At 40.9% G+C, this 21,211-nt stretch overlaps 1 protein-coding gene across 1 annotated transcript in view; it reads right to left on the bottom strand.

Moving 5' to 3' along the window:
- Positions 1-14,636: 14,636 nt before the first annotated feature.
- Positions 14,637-21,211, bottom strand: part of LOC119952188 (zinc finger protein 239-like) — an 82,013-nt gene continuing 75,438 nt past the window's right edge. Inside the window, exon 2 of the transcript XR_005457778.1 lies at positions 14,637-14,718. The gene's annotated coding sequence lies outside the window, so the exon portion shown is untranslated. The remainder of the gene's footprint in view (positions 14,719-21,211) is intronic.

The following is a 21,211-nucleotide window of genomic DNA, read 5'->3' on the forward strand; positions in this document are numbered from 1 at the left end:
GATAAGAACTTCAATTGAATGTTCCCCAGCTGAACGTTTTTTTATTTCAAAAGGCCGAGTCTAATATTACTGCATTTCCCTCAGTAGCCCCGATATACACACGAACCCAAGACTCCAGTGTGACAAACAGTTATTCGGAAAGCGGCAATGGCTGATTGAAACTTATTGTACCTCGAGAAAGTTTTCTATCATAATGCACCAGAAAATTGCTAAATGTAAGTCAGTGCAAGTCATATATCAACAATTGTTAATTGAAAGCCAACAGCTTGATGATGTTTGTACTGCAGTTTGCTTTACAAATTATCGCTGATCTGTCATCGAGGTGCTGCCCCGGTGACTGCGAGACATTTTCTGCTTTGAAAGATTCAATATTTTCACTCTAAGTATGAAAATATTTCATATATTTGGAATGACAACATCACCTAATGCTAGGTTGTGAAAGGTCATGGAATATTTAACTTTTAATTCAAGGAAAATAACGTAACATCATAAATCGAAACATTTCGATATATTGAATGAGGAATTGTTCATTTTTTGTGGAATGTTCGACGTTGTGACAAGCAGGAAACCCGTTAACAACAAATAAAAGATTTGCTGACGTGCAGTCACTGTCGCCTTGTCGGGAAAATGGCAACACATTTGTACACAGTAAGCTTCCATATGTTCTGATTTATGTTGAAGTCAGGGAATAAACATTGTCCAATTCAGCAGTGAAAAAGTTAATCTCCGTTATAGGAGGAACTAGGTTTTTATTTGCGGCACTGATTGTCAGTCTCCTCTACTCTCAAACTGAAAGGGGAGGGGCGCTTCAGGCGGGAATATAGTTTCTGAACGGCTGGTGAATTTCGGCATCTGTCTTCTCTTAATAGCTAATGAACTATCCATGCTTTACCTTACCGTTCAAATATTGGTCGCTTACATTATTAAGTAGCCTCTTGCGAGGTGCGTTTTCAAACTCTTTAGGAAATGCAAAAATACTGCATCAACTGCCCCCTTTAACTGTCCTGCTAGTTGCTCCTCAAATAATTATAATAATTCATCAAATATGTTCCCTCCATGAAGCCATGCCATTATATCACGAATTCCGATTTTCTCTGCTGTTGCACACTTCTAATGGGCTCCAATTATTTTTCCAATTACATTTATTAAGCCAACTGGTCACCCGCCCTTGCTGGTATCCTTGCTCACCCGCCCTTTTTGGATAAAGCTGTTACATTGACAGTTTTCCAATGGTCTGGGTCTTTTCCATGATTTCAGCATTCTTGGAACATTGCTACCTGTGCATTGACTCTGTGTAAAACTTCTTATTGTGATATCCGAGGGTGCAAGCCATCATGTGTAGGAGTCACTCGGCCTTTAAACCTATTAGTTTCCATAGTATTTTTTCCACAGTGATTGTTATTCTATGTACTCCGTCTCCTCCTTCTGTTCCTTGATTATGCATATTTGGAATGTTATTAGTGTCTTCTACCGTGAAGCGTGACACAGAGTATTTATCTCCTCTGTCAATTCCTAGTGCCCATGATTGTTTCCCCAGGCTCATTCACGAACGGGCCTATTTCACGTTAGCCTCTTTCTTTCCTTTTTACAGTTGTAAATAAGCTCTTCCAGTCATTTTCTGAATTATCTGCAGACCAGCCATTCCAGTACCTCGATGATAACAACTAATATGCATTTAACCTTACTGAGGTATTAGATAGGTTTCCCATGTTTTGCTGAGATCGTTGATCTCATGTGCTGGTCTTCGCAGCTTTATTATTAGCCTCTGTTTCCCTGAAATCATGAAGCGAAACAAAACATGCTCATTCTACTGGCGAGGAAATGCAACTTGTCTGTAAGACCACATACAATACACTGCTGATATTTACTGCAGGCGCCGAATCAAGCATTTACTGAGGTGCCGGAGGGAGACACGCTTAAAGCATGAAGCAGTGAGGTATGGCGAATACAAAACAGATAAAATACTTCAGTAACTAAAAAGGTTGCGGATGCTAGAACTCTGAACTGAAACACTTATTTATGGAATTAAATCTGAACAGTTTTGCCAGCTTCTGTGGAGAGATAAAACAAAAATAGCGAACGTTTCGAGTCAAAAAGATTCTTATTCGCAGCTGGAGAAAAGTTATACTGGAAATTGGATTCGAAGTGCTAACTCTGTTTTTGTCTCCAAATATATTGCCAGACCTGCTGCGCTTTAGAGAATTTTCAGTGTGTGCTCTATATTGGAGGCAACGCTGCTACCGTCTCTGTTATGGGTACTCCGAAAATGAGTTATTTAATTGGTGAGGGCTCATACATTAGAATTGTGACCTTTAAAAAGGCCATAATGGGCATCACTTGAGAGTAGCCAACCTTTGACAAAGGGTCACCTGCACTCGAAACGTTAGCTCCTTTCTTTCCTTTCAGATGCTGCCAGACCTGCTGAGATTTTCCAGCATTTTCTCTTTTGGTTACTTGAGATTAAATCTGGTTTGACAGCAGACAGGAAAATGTTCACAACTACCAGCGGGGGAGGAAATGCGAGGGAAGAGATTAATTTTGGTTTGCCTGCAGACAAGAAAGTATTCACATCTCGCAATGCGGGAGGAGGTGGACGCGGCTAAATTAAATAACGGATTCTAATTGTCAGCACATGTTCACCAAAGCGCACGTGGACAGAAATAAAATGACTTTAATCAACCCAGGAACATTTTCTGCCACACTGGTCCCAAAGGAATTGGCATACTAGCTAGAAATGGACGATTAATTAACAAACTTGAGACGTTGGATCTTCTGAATTAACAGTTACCTTTAGTTCATTGTAGAAGTATAGAGAATTAAGGGCATATGACATGTCTCAATATATTAGAGGCTATTAATCTACTTTACAGCGGAAAACATTCTGCTTTAGAGATAACAACGAGTGACGTTATTCATTTCATTCAACGTTTGATCAATTAGCAAGAATGAAATGATTTATTTGGAAAGACTTATGTTAACAGATCGAAGGCATGTGTTGCTATTCCTGCTACAACCCTCAATGTTGCCCAAGCACTGTTGTCATAGACAACTTTTCCACTATTACCAATGTCAATATTGAATTCTTCCGGTTCAGGTATATGCTGAAAACTTAATGGTTCACCTGACTTTACACTATTCAAAAACTGCTTGATGAAACTTTCTAACAGGGCGTTTTATGGAACTGAGAAACATTGATGGTTTTATAAAAATATTTCATTCTTGAAATTAGATTCTGAAACACAATTTGATGCATATAGAATATTTTCAGCACAACAAGTAATAATAAATAATAATCGCTTATTGTCACAAGTATGTTTCAATGAAGTTCTTGTGAAAAGCCCGTGGTCGCCACATTCCGGCGCCTGTTCGGGGAGGCCGGTACGGGAATTCAATCCGTACTGCCGGTCCTGTTTTGCATTACAAGCCATCTGTTTAGCCCACTGTGCTAAACCAGCCCCATTCATTGGTCGGAACAGTTCAAATCTTTATGAGGAATGAAATTAAGAGACGTTTTGACTAATTTAAACCAGGAGAATTTTAATAGAGCCTCATGTCCCTGAGGATCAATCGAATTTCCATATCAGTCTGTGTGATGGGCAACAGTTACAGGACCGGAAAAATGGTTTCCCATTATATTCCACCTGGAACAATTCCCAAAGTCTGCCATACATGACTGGAATTATCACTGAGGACTTTGATGCGAGGAGCGAGAGGAATGTAACAACCAAGATCATTAGAGCACAACGAGCAGAAATAAGCTGGGAAAATTCGGAACACATTACAGTGAGTAGATGTATTTCACATCACTTGTAGCATGCTACAGTTATTGTTCTCCTTTCAGCATTTCAGCATGAAAGCCGAAAACAACCATTTTTTAATCGTTCCCGGTGATTGCTATGAGATAGACGTTTCCGGCAAAAACATCCGGACCCTCCATTTGAAGAGATTAGGACACTCCAGACAGCGGGCACTGTTTGTGAAATCCTTTATATCGATTCAAAAAATGTCAGCGTGTCCTGGCAAGTTGATGGAAGCGGAGGAACGGAAGGAGTGGAGACTCAAATCCGACATGGATTGGAAGGATATAGAGCATCGCGAGTAAACTGAAAGTTACTGCCTTGGAGTAGGACAGCGGGGTGGAATATGTCTGCTTCGTAGGAAACAATGAATTTCCAACACCAGAGAAGAAATACACATGGAAAGCAAAGGGTAAGCACAGATTACGCTCGTTAAGAGACTAATCAGTGACTAACAATCTAAAATATTCATCCAATTTCTACATTAAATTCCAATTAAAGTAATTGAGTATAGTGTGGGACGTTGCGTGTTTCGACACGGGTAAAGACATTTGTGAAAAATAGAAGTGCTTTCAAACTGATGCAATCCAACAGCTTCAGTACCTTTTAAATAGTGATTAGCGCCAACATATTTCAATCAGAAATAAATAAACCCCAGAACAAAATCATTATGTCAGCAGGGTTATGTGCAACCTCTATCAGATGGAAGGCATTTCCAACTCTCTAAATGCACATTATTCCTAACCGAGAAAAATATGTTGTGAAGACTGGACTCAAGATAGACTCATTTTAACAAATATTGTTCTCTTTATATTTGTTGAAATACATCCTCCCAAATTCTACGTTCTGCCTCCATCAATAGACGAGATTGACATCGGGAAGACAGCTAGCCTGGTGTGTCTAGCCATTGGCTTTAGTCCCGCAGAAGTCCACGTTGCTTGGATGATCAGGATACACTTTAGGATTTGGGATACCCGAGCCAACCGGACGGAGAGAAGGGGAATCGATCTCTTTCCATTGCCAGCAGATTGGAATTCCATGTTGACATCTTGATATCCACTTGGGCAGCTATTAATCAAGTCACGTTATTCTTAGCTTCGGGACCTCCTGTCATTGGCAATTGGCTAATGAGTCTGCTGCTGAATGGAACGAGTAAAGGCGAACGTTCAGCAGTCCATTTCTCCAACCGTAAATCATTCAGCAAATCTTTTGACTGCCATCATTCACTCTCACTGAACACTTGCTAAAAAAAATACTCTTCTGTGGAGTCTCTTTCCACTTCTACAGTGTTTTCCATCGAGCGCTAAAAGTTCTTTGCCCCACTTCTACTTCTTAGCTACATGCTGCCACTCAGTGATAACATCTGATATCAATTTTCACCTGCACGCTGAAGATCGCCAGCTGAACCTCAGAATTGTTTGCCCGATGCTCCAGCTCTACCTGCTATCTACTACTGGGTGAACATATATTTTCTCAAACTGAACAATGGAGGTACACAACGCCATTTTCTTCAGTTTGTATCACAGCTATGGTGCCTCAGTCTCCTAATACATCTTTCTCTACAGAAATTATCAGATTCGGTGTAGCAAATTCGGCACTTTATTTCATCCAAAACCCAACTTCCTTCCAATCTAATCGACGCCACCAAGACTGACTCATTAAAGTTCTGAAACATCGCTTGTTTCGTGCTCTTTCTCAGATCATCGGCTAATGAAAAGATTATACATTCCTTTGTTACCTGTTGACTTGACTATTCCCGCGCCCTACTGTCCGGCCCAGCATCGTCCAACCTCTGGAACTTTATCCAGATGTAAAACTGTGTGAAGTCATTGAAGTCAATGAGACTTTCTTCCGATTTGCAGTCATCAGAAATCTCTGAGCTGCAGGAATTTTGAAACATTGTGTTGCCTGCGTTATAACGCCCAACTAAGGATGTCCGATTGGAAATTGAATTTCAGAGATCGGTATTATTCTAATTGGATCCAAATCTACAATTAGTCTGCTAGTGCCACAGTTGCAGCCAAGAGTGGAACGGCATTTACATCGAAATCCCTCATTTGTGATGTCAGGTGGAATTATAGAAGGCACTACACGAACCTTGAACTGGCAGCACATCACAGACAGTTGTTCGGCAGTGACGTGTCCACACGTTCATCCAAAAATATCCCCATTTGAAAAAGAGTAAAGCATCTTTTGCAATAACAAAAACAGCACATACCATAAGGCTCACATTTCACAGCAAGTATTTGGTTGTAATTTCCCCTTATCCTCTGGGTAATATGTGTGTCGCACACGGTAAGAATTTAATGATTTATCCTATCATTCTTGTGACGTTTCATATCACATGTTTTAGGTAAATACCATCACTGCTCGAACCAGACTTTGATGTATCTTGGAGTAGAGAATCATATGCTCTCTATTATTTGGTATCTATTCATTCTGGAGGCTGTCTCCAAGAGTAGATAATTACTTGCTCTCTCTGCTTTGGTGCCTATCCATTCTCGAGGCTGCATCGGCAATTTAGTACCTACCCATTCTGGAGGATGTAACTGTGCACAGGTAATCATCTGATCGCTGTAATATATTTAATACCCATGTTGTACGCTCTTCTTTGATATAAATAATCATCTGTTCTTGATGATGTGCTTTCTCTGCATGGTTGATAGTTTATCAGTTGTTTCTGGAAACACTCTTCTATTTATTGTGGTATATATCCAAAATGGGAGCCATATTTTGCGACAAGGGGAAGGGTGTTGACCATGGATATCGCATTTATTGATGCACCAGTGATTCTCGGAAAATGAACAGACTGTTATCCTGTAGTATCTGACTTTTGTTCCATGGTCCAATGTCGTGGTGTAAGAGGACCTATTCTTCTACTGTGCCTGAACTCTCATTCCTGGCGGTCATTTCACTGATGTCGTGAGCTGTGTATCTTATTCTGCCCATACAGTTCATATTCTATCTTTAGATTATGCAGGGTCACTAAGAGTTAGTAAAATGATTGATACTTCTGCTTTACAATGTACCAATATATGAATTAAACCGGCTACATTCACCGACTTCTACTGAGATCTAGCTGTACAGCATCAAAAATATGTGTTTCACAATTCGGTACTATGGTCAGGCTGGCAAGACACATTGGCCAGGAACATAACTTCCACATGATTCCTTGGCTGGAATCTATACTACCTGCCTACAAGAGCAATCACGTCAACACATAAACTCGGTATCGCTCTATGGACTTTGTGATTACACACTCACGTTTACAGAAAAGAACAAGACCATGCTATGAATATACAACGAATTTCCAGACGCAGGTGATCAACTTTGCAGCAGAACGAAGGATAAACAAAAGAAGCCATCAGACTCCTTAATGAGCGGATGGCTGCTCAGATGCAGGTGTTTCCGAGGACAATGAGTCTTGATTGAATCATCCTGGATAAGCAGGCGTATCCTGTTTTTCCCATTGAGGGGTTGGTGTTTGGATGGGACAATGACCAGTTGTGGCGCATACCTATGACTCAATGATAGCAAACCAGTGTAAAGGAAGGAACGTTTTTAGTGGTAACATGGGAATCCCGCAGGCACAACCATCGCAAGAAGAAAGGACCCTGAGTTTTGAAGGTCAGAGAAGGTATCCACTTCGAGCGATCATAGCCTAGCCAGCTAAGTGAGGGTAAAATCTAGAGCTTATCTTTGAGTCCGAGTCAAACTTTGTGAGTGATAGAATTGTGAATACAATTAAGTTAAACCGTAAATCTGTTTTGTCCTTTGTTCCTCTGGCAAATAAGGACATCTGGGTGAAACCTTTGATTAATACACTCGTCGAATTGGTCAGATGCAACGGTACATCTAGCTGGGGGTCACCTTTTCCACAATACCTCTTCAACTATCACTGGAGAGTTAAATGCTGACTTGCACAGCTCATCTAGGCTAAGGTTCCCTTTTCCAATTATTACATTGGTAAGATTTACTCCAGTGATGAGATGGTCACCCAAATCAGCTGCTGATGTGAAAAAATAGAACTTACAATGCAGAAGGAGGCCATTCGGCCCATCGAGTCTGCACTGGAGGCTTAAGCCCTCACTTCGACTCTATCCCCATAACCCAATAACTCCTCCTAACCTTTTTAGCCACGAAGGGCTATTTATCATGGCCAATCCACCTAACCTAAGTCTTCGGGACGAAACCGGAGCACCCGGAGGATACCCCAGGCAGACACGGGAGAACGTGCAGACTCCGCACAGACAGTGACCCTGCCGAGACTCCAATCTGGGAAGCCACAGTGCTATCCACTTGTGCTACCATGCTGCCCCGAATATGATCGGTCATTTCAATCCGTCTCTATGATTCTGGCAGAATAACACTGTCAGGATTAATGCAGTGATGTGAATACTCTTCCAAAATTATAGAGCAAAGTTTTCTCTGAAACTGATCTGACGTCCTGAGATAATTATTTATTTGGAGGGAGAATCCAGCAACTCGATCATTAGACAGAAAGAAAGGTCTTCCATGTAGTCACCTTTAAACCCTTTTCTCCGAAAGATTAAAGATTTATTTTGAATAAATACTTTGTTCATTAAAATGCTTATATATAAACTGGGCAAGTGCAGGCCAGTCAGCTTCACCTCGCAAGTGATTAACATTCTTAGAAACAATATTCCCTGAACAAAGTCTCAGCCACTTGGATACATTTGGATAATGTAAAACAATCTCGGATTGGTTAACAACAAATAATGTTTGACTGAATTTATTGATTTGATTTAAGCTGGAATCTTCAGCCGAACCCTAATTATCATGCCCACCATAACAGGGAAACAAAATCCTCATTGTTGTGACAATCTCATTGATCCACATGAGGCCGACTGTAATATTAATTACGTCATTGTATTCCGTCAGTTCAACTTCTGATTGGTCGCCATTCACGAGATTGCCGCAATTCGTATTTTTCCAGCATCTATATATCTATTATTGTTTCAACATGGAAGCATTAACAACACTATCTGTCCATTGATCTGAGAAACGAAGGTGATGAAGGATACCAGTAGAAGATGAAGGATTAGAAAATGTCGGAGATTACGCCAACACGGCATGCAAATGTATCGCTGTCGTCACTCTCTCTCTCTGTTCTCAGTCTGGCATACAGCATATTTGCTACCATCCTTAACGTAACACCCAATATCAGTTACACCGTTACATGGTGGAAATGCACTGGAAAACTGGGTTTACAACTGAGATGTAGATAACAGTGTAATAATTAGCTATATATTTCCAAAATGGGAATAATTCCTACAGGCTGACAGTATAAGTTTGGACTACATTCGTCGATCTAAGTTCTTGAACATGATTACTGGTCAGAAGAATGATTAGCGACCGAAATGAATATGAAATCAATCAATCAATCAGAATATACCAATAACGGGAAGTAGATTGTAGTGATTAGAACCACAGAAAACAGGGAAGTGATTTACTTCTTGAGCAATAAGCTAGTAATCTCACATGTTCTGCTAATAGTAAACCTAAACCATATGAAAGGTAGTGACTGTTTCTATGTTCACCCGGAGGTCTGTGAAATAATGAGGGAAACGGAAGAAGTATGGGAATAACGACGAACAGACACTGAATGTGGTGCGATTGGATTTCCCTCGTTGTGAAGAGGTGAATTAAGCAATAATTACAGATACCTGGGAGAAAAATCCTTTGGTGAATACATCGGCCAAGAGCATAAATTCCGAAAGAAGATGATCAGCGAGCATGAAATACGCAATCTCGGAAAAAGACCTTCTAAATAAGAAATACCATCACGGTAGCTAAGAACAGTCAGAGCCAGTATCAATCCAAAATTTAAAGGTTATGTTCAGGTAAAGGTGAAAACAAGTTTGACTGTCAATAATATTAAAATGCTGGGGAAATATATCACCTAATTGCAAACTGTTACTTCTAGTAGAAAACAAATCTTGGCGAAGTGAAACATGTCTTCATATATTGTATTGTTTCTTAAAGAAAGAAAGGGTAACAGTTAAATCCATGAGAAGTAGTTACAGATGAACGTTACAAGGCCCGCCAAATCCACGAGTCTCCAATGGATTGTGGATCATCCACATCTTAACTAATTATGCGAATATATTACTCCATTAATAATCTTCTTTCTGGAAAATACATATATTTCACTTTCGAGTTGTATAAAAAGCCCCCAGACTGCGTAGATTTCAGGCAGGAAAGTCCTCGATCTCTGGTATTGAGACCAAAGGTTTCCTGGCATTACCCCCGAATGGTCCCGCGCTGATTAACCGTCCAGCCACCTCCATGTATACACTTTCATCAGCACCGGTTTCGCTTAGCATCAGTTTTATATTTTTTCAATGATCTTGCACAGCTCATATAGCCTTCCCCTTAATTGTTTACAATTAATTCAAATTAAGCCGAATCAATCAATCTGAAATTCAAAACTTCTACGTTGGTGTAATTTTGCAGAATCTTTGCTGAGTCACCTGTCCAATCTATATATCGTTCTCAACAAATCCATTTGCCTTTATACAAATGCCACCAAACTTCTGATCCCTCTCTTCCAAATGTCACTACAATACCTTCTTTAACCGAAACCAACACTGCACTGCCACTAAATTCTGGTTGGCAGCTGTTCAGAAGGTTTTTTTTTATTTCTGTACCTGGATGTCCACAATCTCCCTAGTGTTCCACATCAGATAGATGCTCAGTTAATTTGAAATAAATTTGTTCTATAACCCGCAACGACAAAGTAGAGAACCTACAACTCCCGCAGGAGGGTCTTCATCTTCCGTTATTTGACCTAATCTTTTAAGCTGTCAAAGTACCATTTCTAGTTTCCATCCTGTTGAATCCGAGGCATACACCACACATAGATGTTGGTAGAAATTAACGAACAAGGTTTATTACGATAGAAATCCAAATTTCTCCACTCACCTTCGGCCGACCTGCACCCAGGCCTTGATATTTATGTGTCAGGGCTCTCTCTGTTAAGGAGCAGCCCTCATAAAGGGTCGGTTCAAATTCCAGGAACGTCATGGGAAATCATATGGTCCTGTTCCCGGGACTTCGACTGGGTTATAATACGCACACACACCCTCCCCCCGCCCCACGTCTGGAGCAATGTCCGTATCCATTGGCAATGCGCCGGGTCTCTAGTGCATTTCGCCCACGGACAGCGTTCAGGCACAAAGAGTGCAGTGTCAGGAGGCATGTATTGGACTGGAGAGCGGCTGAGCGGTGACCGTATTGCGGTGTGGCGACGAGAGCCGGCACAGGTTCCTCTGGCGGCACTGAAAAGTTCATCTGGATTTCAGAGTCAGAGCTAGGTGGCATCTCATTATCCTCAAAGACGATCCTGGATCCTGCACAGCCGGCTGAGCCTTGGTCGGTGGTGGCAACCGAGGCCTGAGTGGCAGTTGCGAAGACGGCTGTCCTGGGAGGTCGTAATCAACGGACGGTACTGCCAGAGTATCCCGCAGATGGCTTCCACGGCGGTACTGGTGGTGATTAGACGCGCTGCCCTATGCCCATATTCGGTAGGAAACAGGTCCCGGTTTCACCAATACAATGCCTGGAATCCAATCGGCTGCATGACTGAAGTTGCCAACGTGTACCGCGCCTGGTGAGGTAACCCGTTACAGCAGATTGCTGCAGCCCAGACATTGTTTGGCCCTGAGTGCAGTTGCATTTTCCGCCAATATCCGGAAGACAATGATTATGCCGATGCGGAGGTAGCGACATGATGCATTCAATGCATTCTATGCGCGGTTGGAGCAAGAACCATCCATACCAATACACCCATACCCACTGTCACAGCTTCCAATGTCAGATCGACTTTCTTAAAAGTGAACCTTAGGAAAGCGATGGATCCTGACGGTGTCCCATGTCGTGTACTCAGATCCTGCATGGACCAGCTGGCGGAAGTGTTCATGGACATCTTCAACCCCTCCTTACTCCGTTCCGACATTCCTACCTGCTTAAAGAAGACCACCATCATACTGATGCCAAAGAAGAACCAGGCAACGTGCCTCAACGACTACCATCCGGTGGCCTTGACATCAGTCGTAATGAAGTGCTTCTCGAGGTTTGTAATTCAGCACATAAACCCCATGCTCCCAGAATCCCTTGATCCTTTGCAATTCGCACACCAGAACAACTTGTCTGCAGCAGACGCATTTTAATTCAATTCATCTGATATAATGGCTTAAATAATACTTTGATTTAAATGCGCAATCCAATTACTAAACATACAAATCGACAAAATTTCAGGAAAGGAGGCATGCAGTTGCGTAACACAGGGAATGATGGGTGGAGAACAATCAGAGTAGTGAAGAGAAACAAACAGAAATTGCAGCACTAATACTGGTCGTCGCGTCGAATCATAGCGTGCAAATGTCGATTTGCATTGATGTTTATCACGTGTAATTAAGTATTTAGCAGGACAATAGGGCGGAATTGTTAGAATGTATCGTACTGTAATAGGAATTGAATGCCACTGGTCTGCTGGCTCAACACTCAAACTGAGAGCATCTCGGCAACAAGACTCCTATGTCCTATTCATTGATTATGTCCCATTGGTTAGCACTAGCACTGCTGCCTCATAGCTCCAGGGTCCCGGGTTCAGTTCCGAGCTCGCATGACTGTCTTTCCGGAGTCTGCACGTTCTCCTTGTGTCTGCATGGGTTTCCTCCGCGTGCTCCGGTTTCCTCCCACAGTTCGACGCTGTGCACGTTAGGTGGATTGGCCATGCTAAATTACCCCTTGGTGTCCAAAAGGTTAGGTGGGGTGACTGGGTGGAGGCCTGGGCTTAAGAAGGGTGCTCTTTCCAAGGCCTGGCGCAGAATCGATGGGACGAATGGCCTCCTTCTGTCCTGTAAAAATATAAAAACATCTCAGCTGGTGCATTGCCTGTTGTGGCATGCGGGGTCGTCCGGTAACAGAATAAGAGCAGGTCTCCAAGGAAACCAATGTCTGCTCTTCATTCCGAGCTTGAAAGTTTACACTGCAACCTTTCGGAGTGCATTTGAAGGCAAGTGCTATCGGGCAGTCGTCATATGATGACGGAAACTATTGGTGGATATGAAATTGGCAAATTCTGTAATTGATGAGGGCTATATGAGACGCTCCGCAGTCCACTATATTCCCTGGCAATGTAAAAAATAGTAGACTAAATGGTGGAATCGCAGACACACACACACGCATTTTATAGAAAAATGTTATAGTGGCATTCAATTCCTATTAAAGTATGATACATTCTAACAATTCCGCCCTATTGTCCTTCTAAATACTTAATTACCCGTGATAAACATTAATGCAAATTCACATTTGCACGCTATGATTCCACGCGACGACCAGTATTAGTGCTGCAATTTCTGTTTGTTTCTCTTCACTACTCTGATTTGTTCTCCACCCATCATTCCCTGCGTTACACAACTGCATGTCTCCTTTCCTGAAATTTTGTCAATTTGTATGTTTAGTAATTGGATTGCGCATTTAAATCTAAGTATTATTTAAGCCATTATATCCGATGAATTGAATTAAAATGCGGAATTACCATGTAAACTATGTCCTGTAAACTATCCATCATACTTTAATGGCACCACATGACCATCATAAACATTCAGTTATTCCACCACCGAAACACATTCGCTGCGGTGTTTACGATTTACAAGGGGTACTGTGGCAACTCAACAAGGTGACATCGACAGCATCATCCAACCTACGAACTCCACCACCTTGAAGGTCAAGATGTAGAGATGTGGGCGTTGGACTGGGGTGAGCACTGCAAGAAGTCTTACAACATCAGGTGAAAGTCCAACCGGTTTGTTTCGAATCACTAGCTTTCGGTGCACTGCTCCTTCCTTGGGTGAAGGTCAAGAGCAGCAGATGCTTGGGAACACCACCACCTGTAATTTCTAAGTTACACAACATCCTAACGGGGAAATATATCGCCATTCCTCCACTATCGCTGTGTCAATATCCTAGTATTACTTTCATGACAGCACCGTGGATGTCACTACAACATCATTTCCAGAAGAACAATTTGGGTTGGACAATGGATAAGCGCCCAGCCAGTGCCACCATCAACCCGTGAACAAATACATTGAAATACCTAACGTGAAAACTGGAAAAGTTAGAATACAATGAATTCCCAAGAGACCAAGGTCACTTATCATGCAGTCACTTTTCCAAAATGTAACATGATTTTGGTCGTATAGCGATGAGAGAGATCAATTAATTCAGTGAGTCCATACGTATTCAGGGCTGTGGTCAGTAATTTCTGCAGGAAGGTTAGAATCATCCTCACATGTATATGTATTTATATATCAAGTGGCTTACTTTTATGTACAAATGATTTAATGCATTTTTTCTGCAGGTGAACGCACCAGCGCAGGGCCAGGTTACATCTGAATTCCATTCGAAGCATGTGTGGGACCTTCCTCCATCTATTGACCAGATATGGGGTTGCATTGTTTATCACTATCTCTCTGACCGCTGTCACCTGCTCTGTGGCACAACTTCACATTGAGTTCCTATTCCGTTTCAGCTAAACTCCGGAAATGCTTGCTTATTTGCTGCCATTGGCTTTTGTATGAATTCATTCTTCTTTTAGCGTGTTTTAATTGGGATTTCGGCTAACTGGAAGAAATGAGTGAACTGTGATAATCCAGCAACCTCACTTGAAATAAACCTAGGAAAGTAATCAAATGTGACTTTGTGTTTGTACAACCATAGAATAGAAGTTGTTTTCCTCTGTCGATCATTTGGTTAACTGAGTGATCACGATGGCTATGGGAAAATTAACTGAATAAATGTTCTTACCATATTCTCGAGTAGACACAAATCTATGGGTGTTGATCTTCCACATTAATCGGGTATCCGTTAGCTGCACAGATGTTCCAGGAATTCGCTGTGGATATAATGGCGCAAGTATGTAATCTGAATACTTTGTGTTTTCAAAAATTGGAAACAAATCCTAGAGGAAAGTAAGAGAGTCCTTCAGCAGTTTTTTTAAATTGATAACCCAATAATGTATGCAAATATTTTCTCGACTCGGGATTTCCTGCAGAATCATGAAACGGTTGTGGCTCAATGTTAGTAAGTATTTCATTGGAGAAGCAGAATCTAGGAAATCTTCACGAATATATGCAAGATATCTTTGCATGCAGTGCCCAGGGAACTACAGAAATGTATCTTCCCTCACAAATACGGTGGAAGCTAAACCTCATTAATATCTGACAAATTCTCTGGACATGATATCATTGCTGAAACATAATAAAATCTCAGGAGAGCTGTGCTTGATCATTAGCGTCAGTTCCATCCAGAACAGTGTTACAAATCTGGCTGTTCTTTTTCAACCCATGTTTGAAAGTTCCCCAGTAAATTAGTTGCCGTGAGATCTCAGTGACTCCAAATATTTTTCTGTAAGGTGCTTCTATTAAAATTTAAAATTATCCAATTATTTTCTCCCAAAAAACAACAAACAATGGAAATCCTGCATCCAATGGTGTTTAATGTCACTGCTCATAATTAAATGATCGATTTTCTCCCCTATTTGGATTGAAATCAAAACCTTAGAAATTGATATCTACAATAAATAAAAGTTAAATTGAGAGACGTAATGTATTAGAAATGCATTTGATTTGGATATGTTTTTGTTTATTCCCGACACGAATTATCTCTTGTACCAACTATCTAATTCATTTACCGCATGTTCACAAGGTTTGCTCTGCCTTGTTTCCGTGTTCTTTAATGTTTTTTGCTGACAGGACTTCATTCGCAGTGATTATTTTCTAAACGAATTATCATGAAGAACAGCAACTTATTCTCTATTTCTCAATCTGTACAAAACAAATGTTGTCATCAATTGCTTTCGTACTCATCTTTGTTTTGAATTTTACCACTATCTTATTCTTATTTTAGATTGTATGAGTGCTGGCGTTTGGAATATTATGTAAATAACTTTTACGGATATTCATCATGTTCATACAAAACCGTCATCTTCAAGTTGTTATACTTCGACTGGAGGGCTTGGAATCAATTGACGCGTTTAATTGGACCATCATTTCCCAATTAGGAACAGTCTCCTGAACAGCTTCAATGTTCCAGGTTAATTCAGGAGCAGGAAAGAAGGCTGGACACGAACCACATTCAGGCATTGGGCGAGAAGTGAGTGATTAGCGTTATACGTAATCATTTTCTCTCTTTACAGCGGGAACAGTCTGATCCTTGGGAGTTTCATCGACTCGCGGGAAGGAAGGCAGCATTGCCGAGGATTTATTCTCAGCTGACTTTTCTAATTGCGGGAAGGGAAATTCTCCAATCTTAAAAATTCTGGTCCATGTACATTCCGTGCAGGATTGTATTAGAAAGGTGTTTGTTTTTAATGAGACAGATATTCATTTTGTTGATGAATAGGCTGTGTCGTCTCTTAGCGCAGGTCTGATAGGAAGCACCTTGCATCGAGATTATTTAATGAACTTTGCTGACATGACAGTATTTTCAAAGACGAAGATCAATGAAGTGCAAGAAACAATCGTAACTGGCGCTCAGTTCTCCAATTTATAGATGAAAAATCCTGTCATTCATAGAATTTTATAGCAATCTTTGCTTTGAACGTTACGACTGTCTCATTATTCCGTTATTATATTGAGACTCTGAATAGGTTAAGGCGTGTAATGTAATAAAAATGTGTTTCATAACTCTTTTAATTTTCGTTTGAAGAAATGTCCTTAATTTAAATCTTGGAACGCATTTTATTGAAAATTAATTCCTCTAAAGTGAGTAGGTTTACAAAATCCTCGTCCTTCTAAACTCCAGAGAGTATGAGACCAAACTGTTTAATCTCTCCTCATACATCAACCCCATAATCCCCGCAATCAATCTGGTGAACCGCCTCTGAACTGCCTCCAACACTTTGCCTTATGTCAGTTAGCTACTCCTCAATCCAATCTAGTACTCTACCCCCAATCCCCGGATCTCACCGTCTGGGTCAATCTTTATTGCGGCACCTTATCAAACGACTTCTGAAAGTCTAGATATACCACATCCACAGGTCCCCCATTAACCAATATGCTGGTAACGTCCTCAAACAACTCAGGAAAGTTTGTCAAGCATGACTTACCGTTCATAAAACCATGCTGAAATTGGTGGATTGAGCATTATCTTTCCAAATATTCAACCATCTGCTCCTTAAAAATTGAGTCCAGCAACCTCCCCACCACGGAGTTCAAGCTAACTGGTCTGCAGTGTCCTACTTTTATGCCTTTCCCTTTTTGAATAGCGGCGCCACATTAACGTGTTTCCAATCCGCTGGGACCCTTCCAGGATCCAGTGAAATCTGAAATATCACACCCAATGCATCCACGATCAGCTGCAACCTCCCTTAACACCCTAGGTTGAAGGACATCAGGTGCTGGAGACTTATCTGCTCTTAATGCCCTCCGTTTATTCAATACCGTCTCCCTAGCGATCGTTATTGCACCACGTTCCTCTGTATCAACTGTAGCTTTTGGAAAAGTTTTATTATCGTCTACCGTGAAGACAGAGGCAAAATATTGTTTCTGTGTCTCCGGAAAATCAATTGGTTTGCTTTACTTGGATTGATGGAAAGCTTTTCAATAAAATTGCACATAAGAGATTAGTGTGTAAAATAAGAGCACATAGCATTGTGTGTGATCTACTGGCATAGATTCAGAATTGGTTAGCAGACAGGAATCTGGTCTGAGAACAGGAATAAATGTTTATTGTTCAGAGTCGTATGCGGCGACCAGTGGGGTCACACAGAGATCAGTACTTGAGCCCCAGCTATTCACAATACATATAAAAGTTTTCAATGAGTGAGCTCCCAGTTCCAAGTTCCCTGAAGATATTCCTGACACGAAGAGGAATTGTAAAAGGGAGGAAAACGTTCCATATATAAGCCAGGAAGTCAAGGAAGACATAAAGACAAAATCTAGGACATACTATACTGCAAAAACATTACGGTTCAGCAAAAGGCGACTAAAAAGAAAATCAAAAGAACGAGAATGAGCTCCGAAAGGAAACCAGCAGAAAACATAACCATTGATACCAAACGCTCCTGCAAGTATATAAAGAGGAAGAGAACAGCTGAAGGAAATGATGGCCATTTAGAGGATGATACCAGTGAGGTAATAATGGGGAACACAGAGATGGCGAAGGAACTTAACTAATATTTTGCCCACCATTTTTATAGCTGCCGCTAACTTGCTTATGTAACCATTCTGCAAAAGCAACTACCACTACAAGTTACATAGCTCTTTCAACGCTGTTAATCGTCCCAAGATGCCTTCGAAAGAGTTTAATCAAAGGAAATCTGACACCAGTCCAACAAGGTGATATTGTGCGATGCAGTAATTATCAGCTTCTATTTCATTCAATCGAATATGATACCTGCTTGGAACTTCTGTTACGTTCCAATGGTAACTTTGGTGAAAGTTCTGAGGTGACAGACATGTCGGCATAGGATGCTCTACGCTATAAATAAATTATTCAAAATTTTGCAGGATGTTTTCATGAGTGCTATATTGGAGCAAGCACTGACCGTTGAACATAATAGGTGTACAGCGCATAATAGATTGAAATAAACTGAGAAGTTAACATTTAACAGAGTTAAGAAAAGTCCATAAAAAGAGAAAAGGTGTAAAATTCGGTCCAAAGCATGGGGGGTGGAAATCACATAAAATAAGATGGGAAATGGGCAGAGGTTGATCAAGTTATATTACTGGTTAGCTCCGTTATAGAAAGGAGGTTTTGCGGGTAGTGCTCGAGGTTATTTTCTCTTCCAAACTCCATATCTCCTTATTTCTCACCATTAAAGATGAACTTTTTCTGTATCCCTTAAGATCTTCATCTCCTTACCTCCTCAACCTTGTACGGATGAATAAACGTTTCTTACAGAAATAAAATCCTTGAAAAGTTCTGGCATGTGCTTATCCACTAGCCTCTGAACAGGCTACACCCTCTGTTGCACCTCTTCCACTGGGGCAGTCTGTTTTCCTCTACATTAATAATCCCAGTGACTCATCCTGTTACACCGAGTCTGTCTTAGAACATAGAACATAGAACAGTACAGCACAGAACAGGCCCTTCGGCCCTCGATGTTGTGCCGAGCCATGATCACCCTACTCAAACCCCCGTATCCACCTATACCCGTAACCCAACAACCTCCCCCTTAACCTTACTTTCTTACGTCTTCCCAGTACGTTTCTTAAGACACCTTCACCGCAACTTCACTTGTCCAACTTTATTACAGTGGAAAAACCTACGTTTTCTTACCTCTCTACCACTATTATTGGTTTCGATTTTACTCTGCTGAACATCATCAAGGAAACCTCCTCTACATGGACCCCCGATGAACTTCTCAATTCCCCAGTTTCTATCCTTCACTGATTGAAATTGATATCGTACACCAAATATCGTTTTATGAACAAATTCAAAATCGTGAGCCATTGTTGCTGTCTGTCGAGCCTTTTAACTCTTTGGTCTTGCAGATGAGTTCTCACGACTGCATGAATTGAATCTATATTTTCCTCCAAAATAATTAGTTCCCAACAAAGCTTTTGACTAAACTCGAGGCCTTCCTCTGCGCCTGCCTATAACCTCAATCTGTTTAAGTCGCTGTTCTCCTTGCAGTGCCAGGTTCCAAAGAAGTTCACATTTTCTTTATCTCTCCTGTGCTCCTGCCTTTGCCAATCTCTCTCTTTTTGCAAATATTTATCTTTCCATTTCTCTGTCAAAAGCCGTCTTTTTTTCTTCTCTCTTTCGGGTGTATTTTGTCATTACCAATCTCTTCCTCTCTCCTTCCTCTTTGTTTTTTTTCTCTCGCTCCTCATGTGCACTTCCATTTCTTTCCGCTTTTGCTGCATTTCCACTTCTATCATTTGTAATTGAATTCGAGCTAATCCTAACTACTTCAGCTGTGTCACTGGTAAGTTTAAATATTGAGCTATAGTTTTTATTATCTCTGCCTTCTTCGCCCATTTCGGCAGGGCTAACCGTAGTTCCTCTTCCAAACTAGAAAGTTTTGCTTCAGATTCCCCTTGTAATTCCTTCCGCAGCAACGCAATCTTTTCCAAATGTAGGGCCATCTCCAATCACTCCCTATTCAAATTTAAAACCTGGAAAGAATGCAATTGATCCATACACACTGACTAACTTTAACTTCGATAACCTCAAACAAAATAAGGAATTATATGTAAAAATATATTTCTACATATAATTGGACTCCTGGTCTTTTCCCAACAGGGGTTTAGATACTGGACCAGAATCACAACGTTTTTGCTTCTAATTTTAGACGTTGCAGAAAGATCGATTCGCTTCAGAATACATAGTATAAGAAATAGGGTTGATTACTTTATAAACAAAATATTATAAGAACCAAAGAGAAACAATATTAATTTTTTTATACTACAAACCTCACAAGAACAGATTACATATATTTTGCAACCTAAAAACGCGAACTCCTATTAAACAGCACATAGAATGAACATACAACTCGATGTCCCACTTACGGAGGTAGGCAGAAATAATACTTGCTTTAGAAAATCCTATTCTGGCTGTTAGGACAGCTCATTCAGACCCCTTTTCGAAATCCTGTCTTTGTGGCAACCTTTCATTATCTTCTCCTGTGACCTTCCGAAGCCTTTTACCCCCACCTGTGCAAATATGATTATTTTTCCTTTCTCTGAGCTCCACCCAGCCCTCAAGAAATGGGATGTCCAGACTTGAACTCACCATCGCAATCTGGACTTTTGATGGCACACTCCCGTGTCCACAAAATAGCAGGGCCAATCTATGAATATGCAATTAACCTCCAATTTACGGATAAAGCATGCCATCAGACTTTATAATTGGCTAATGCAGGTCAGTCAACAGTATCGTGAAGGACAAGGGATCTTCCGTGAATCAGCCGGGTTGAACAGTAGTATCCTGCTTATTCCCACTAACGAGTTTAAGTCTCAATGGAACAATGTAACTCAGTCCAGTCGTGGGCGTATCCCGCTGACTCAGTGCGAGAAGTATTACCCTCAGTCTGTTAATCTCTAAATTGCCCACTCCATCTTCGACCCCATTTCCGGATCCAACGTCCCTACATCTCCCCATCGGAACATCCAGTTGAAACTTTTATCACTAATTATGCTACATCAATCTACTTTTCACGTAAACATTTCGATTGGATCAGACTTATCTTTTTGAACGGCACGAAATTCAACGTATGTCTTTGAAACCTGTCCTGTTACTGTAACTTTTGAAAAAAAATCGTAATCCTGTTGATAATTTAGCACTGCACACATCGAAAGACAATGAGAAAAAAAGCAGCACTTTAGTCCAGATGTGATCTCAGCATTATTCGCCGGAATCAAGCATCATTGTATTTCCTT

This window comes from Scyliorhinus canicula, chromosome 17 (genome assembly GCF_902713615.1).
Source record: "Scyliorhinus canicula chromosome 17, sScyCan1.1, whole genome shotgun sequence".
Taxonomy (NCBI): Eukaryota; Metazoa; Chordata; class Chondrichthyes; order Carcharhiniformes; family Scyliorhinidae; genus Scyliorhinus; species Scyliorhinus canicula.